The sequence below is a fragment of the Palaemon carinicauda genome, chromosome 13, assembly GCF_036898095.1.
Source record: "Palaemon carinicauda isolate YSFRI2023 chromosome 13, ASM3689809v2, whole genome shotgun sequence".
NCBI lineage: Eukaryota > Metazoa > Arthropoda > Malacostraca > Decapoda > Palaemonidae > Palaemon > Palaemon carinicauda.
The window spans coordinates 81,909,569-81,914,568 of NC_090737.1; the positions used below are offsets into that span (position 1 = coordinate 81,909,569).

The window sequence follows — 5,000 nt, forward strand, 5'->3', positions numbered from 1 at the left end:
CGTTCAGAGTAAGCCCTCCTCAGCGGCATTGCTGCTAACTGTATTACAGGATGTACACTACCAATGTCTTGCGCGCAAGACCCACTGTGACTTGCCCTTGAGCCTTCCCTGGCTTGCGTTTCATGTTATTAATAATAGCTACTCGGTGTTCGTGTAATGGGCTTCACGCTCCGATCGCCATCACTCCGGGAATTTCCCCTATTTCGATATTTTGACTAAACACTTCACTAAAGCACTTCACTACCAGACTTCTCTTTCAAAACGTTTCGTGAAAAGTGGGACACGCACTCTAAGGTACATCTTCGTAACTGTATTTGCAAGTTGTTAGATGTTCCGTTTTCTAAATCAGTTGTTGCAAGGATTGATAGCGTCGCGTTTTCTATAGCGTGGATATTTAGAGGGTGACTGAAAGAATATTGCATGATCTGCTTTGTAAGTCTTTTGAGGGCTTTCGTAAAACGACATTGTGAAATCAAATGCTCAACCTAATTATGCTTGATTGAAACTATCTTTACTAAAATTACTTTACTAAGTAAGGAGCATTGACCGCTGATCCATATTACAGATCTCTTAGTAAATGAATTATCTGAAAGAACCCAAATAAAACTACAGTATTTCTGGTTTCGACTCGTCTGTAAATTTGAAAATAACCGGTAAATGGACGATCTGTAAAGAGAGATATTTAAACTGAATAATGCCAGATTAATAGAACACATACAATAAATGGGTAATTCTGGCTCGCTGAACTAGCTTATTTTTCCTCCTTTTTTTCTTATTTATAGTTTATATATGAAAGATTTATTTTGATGATACTGTTCATGCAATATTTTATTTTAATTGCTAATTAATTTTCTTGTAGTTCATTTATTACCTTATTTCCTTTCCTCACTTGGCAATTGTCACCTGTTGGAGTCCTTGGGCTTATAGCATCCTGCTTTTCCAACTAGGGTTGTAGCTTAACAATAATAATAATAATAATAATAATAATAATAATAATAATGATGATGGCAACGTTATTATATCAGTTAATGGACAGATTATTGAGTTTTATGGCAATAAACTTGAGATGCGGACGTTGTTCCTTCTGAATTTCTGTTGTGATATTCAACGTATATGCAAGGAGAGACAGTAATGATAATAATTAGGAATATGGTAATAATGAGTTAATTATGTGATGTTAATTTCTTCTTAGATTAGATTAAGTAAAACTTTATATAATCAGTTCTCTCTCTCTCTCTCTCTCTCTCTCTCTCTGTATATATATATATATATATATATATATATATATATATATATATATATATATATATATATGTGTGTGTGTGTGTGTGTGTGTGTGTGTCTGTGTGTGTGTATGTGTATGTACAGTAGCCTATAGCCTATGTGATATGAATAGGCATCTACAGTACGTATACCTAATTACATATACACACACTAGCTCTCTCTCTCTCTCTCTCTCTCTCTCTCTCTCTCTCTCTCTCTCTCTCTCTCTCTCTCTCTCTCTCTCTCTCTCTCTCTCTCTCCACACACACACACACACACACACACACATATATATATATATATATATATATATATATATATATATATATATATATATATATATATATATATATATATATTATATATATATACAGTATATATATACTGTATATATATGTGTGTATACGAGGTTTTTTTCCATTCATTAATCTGAAATTCCTTTTTCCTCTGCCATTGTTTATATGCCAATTACTCATCAAATTTACTATAACAATACAGCAAGTGCGCATACACGAGGGTATTAAATCACTGTATGAGTAAACTACCTGCTAAAACTATTATATATAAATTACTGACACGTACAAAGCGAAATTAAGACCATTCCATTTTTTTGTAGTCTCCGTGATTTTAGTAGTGTCACTGCTAGAAGTGTACCCAGACTTGACTAATGGAGAGAAATTCCTACATATTTTCTTTAGCTATGGTAAGCAGCTCTTCTAGGAGAAGGACACTCCAAAATCAAACCATTGTTCTCTAATTTTGGATAGTGCCATAGCCTCTGTACCATGGTCTTCCACTGTCTTGGGTTAGAGTTCTCTTGCTTGAGGGTACAGTCGGGCACACGATTCTATCTTATTTCTCTTCCTCTTATTTTGTTAAAGTTTTTATTGTTTATATAGGAAATATTTATTTCAATGTTGTTGCCTTCTTGAAATATTTTATTTTTCTTTGTTTCCTTTCCTCACTGAGCTATTTTCCTTGTTGGAGCCCCTGGGCTTATAGCATCCTGCTTTTCCAATTAGGGTTGTAGCTTAGCAATTAATAATAATAATAATAATTCAGGGATATGCCCTTTGGGCTCAGTATAGCTCCAAGGATTTTCAGTAACATGTCGACCTGTCGATTTTAGCATCTCTAACCCTCTCTGCTTAAGGCTTGACTTGAAATCATTTGGCTCTGTACGTTGAGAGTTTTTATGACCTTATCTAACTTATTCTTGGACTCGGTTACCGTGATAATGTTTACTATATCCGTCGGAAGTCTGTTCCATGAATTTGCAATTTTGTATGTAAAGAAATTATCACATTGAGTGCCGTTGTATCTTTTCAATCTCAGTTTGTTTTCTTAATCTTTTGGCGTTCCCGTCTTCCATCGCATGATTGACCATGGCGTGTTATCCATTTCGAAGTCTTGGATACTGTTCACAAATCTTGAGTTGTTTTTCTTTCCATTATTATTATTATTATTATTATTATTATTATTATTATTATTATTATTATTGTTGTTGTTGTTGTTGTTGTTGTTGTTGTTGTTGTTGTTGTTGTTATTAATTGCTAAGCTACAACCCTAGTTGGAAAAGCAATATGCTATGGGCCCAGGGGCTCCAACAAAGAAAATAGCCCAGTGACCAAAGGAAACAAGGAAAAATAGAATATTTTAAGAACAGTATCATTAAAATAAATATCTCCTATATGAATTATGAAAACTTTAACAAAACAAGAGGAAGAGAAATTAGATAGAATAGTGTGCCCGAGTGTACCCTCAAGAATGAGAACTCTAACCCAAGAAAGTGGAAGACCATGGTACAGAGGGTATGGCACTACCTAAGAATAGAGGACAATGGTTTGATTTTGGAGTGGCCTTCTCCTAGAAGAGCTGCTTACCATAGCTAGAGTCTCTTCTACCTTACCAAGAAGAAAGTAGCCACTGCATAATTACAGTGCCGTAGTTAACCACTTGGGTGAAGAAGAATTGTTTGGTAATCTCAGTGTTGTCAGGTGTATGGGGCAAGAGGAGAATGTGTACAGAATATGCCAGACTATTGGGTGTATGTGTATGCAAAGGGAAAATGAACTGTAACTAGAAAGGATCCAATGCAGTATATACTGTCTGGCCTGTCAAAGGACTCCATAACTCTCTAGCGGTAGTATCTTCTTGCTTCGTAGTTTATATATAAGAGATTTATTTTAGTGTTACTGATCGTAAAGTATTGTATATCCATTATTCATTACTTCTCACATATTTTATCTATTTCTTTATTTCCTTTCCTCACATGGCTTCTTTATTCCTGTTGGGTCCTTTGGAAATGTAGCATTCTAGTTTTTCGACTAGGGTTGTAGCGTGGCTAATAATAATAATAATAATAATAATAATAATAATAATAATAATAATAATAATAATAATAATAATAATAATAATAATAATAATAATAATAATAATAATAAATACTACGTATAAGAACTGGAGACATATCCTTTTCTCTAGATATTCTTTGTTATCCTCAGGACTGGCTACAGTCCCTTATTATTATTATTATTGCAGACTAAACAGTTCTAATGTACGTATGCATAGTTCATGAACCTCTAGGTCAGGAATTCTAAACTCGTCATGGAGCTGACGAACCTAAATTTTTGCACAGCATACATACATACTTGCATACACACATTCATATACACATATTCAGGATGGAGATGGCAAGGGTGGTTACTATTTATTTATGTAATCAATGTAATCAATCATGAATTTCATTACGCCCAGGGCTTATATGCCTACGCATATGGTGTCACTGATGTCAAAAGTTGAAAAAATTGCAGTTTTCGTGGGTTTACCCCTTATGCAAGAAATTGCTTGTAACCTATTGTAATTAGTTCCAATTAAAACTCCAAGTTTATTGATAGTATTAATCAAACAGTCAAACTGTAGTAAGCAGTTCTTCTAGGAGAAGAACACTCCAAAATCAAACCATTGATTTATATTCTTAGGTAGTGCCGTGGCCTCTGTACCATGGTCTTCCACTGTCTTGGGTTAGTGTTCTCTTGCTTGAGGGTACACTTGGGCACAGTATTCTATCTTATTGTTTCCCCTTATTTTGGTAAAGTTTGTATAGTTTATGTAGGAAATAGTTATTTTAATGTTGTTACTGTTCTTGAAATATTTTATTTTTCCCAGTTTCCTTTCCTCACTGGGCTAATTTTTCTTGTTGGGACCCCTGGGGTTATATCATCCAGCTCTTCCAACTAGGGTTGCAGCTTAGCAAGTAATAATAATAATAATAATAATAATAATAAACTATGCATAGACTTTTTTCGAGAAATAACATAGACCACCTTGATTTTTATTTAAAGAAAATGGTTCCTGTTACTTGTCTGTTGAGAGAAAATGTAGAATTCTATTTGGCGAACAACTTGAGCTTATGAATTACTGTTCGTGAGGTTGAATATGGAGGAGCGGCAAAGGAGGAGCGGTCAAGGCCTACGAAACTTAATGGTATGTAGGAGAGAGAGTAAAGAGAGGAAGAGAGAGAAAGAGAGAGAGCGAAGACTATCCTGGCCACCAAAGCGGGATCTTCGAATCAAAGTTTTGAGTCAGTTCGCCGTGTTCGGACACTCCCGAGACGCCAGCTCGGGAGACTGAGGTAACGTTTGGCTAGACAATTAACCGTTTGTGGTTTTTACTCTTACTAAATTCTTGTTTCGCTAAGGAGAATTATATCAGTTCAAGACACCATCAATTTTAGT

The 5,000-nt window shown here is 34.7% G+C and overlaps 1 protein-coding gene across 1 annotated transcript in view; it reads right to left on the minus strand.

The window, feature by feature from the left end:
• The window catches only part of LOC137651971 (heparan sulfate glucosamine 3-O-sulfotransferase 6-like), a 284,484-nt gene extending 284,181 nt beyond the window's left edge, over positions 1–303 (minus strand). The window contains exon 1 of the mRNA XM_068385176.1: positions 1–303. This exon is cut by the window's left edge and continues 4 nt beyond it. The gene's annotated coding sequence lies outside the window, so the exon portion shown is untranslated.
• Positions 304–5,000: the final 4,697 nt, after the last annotated feature.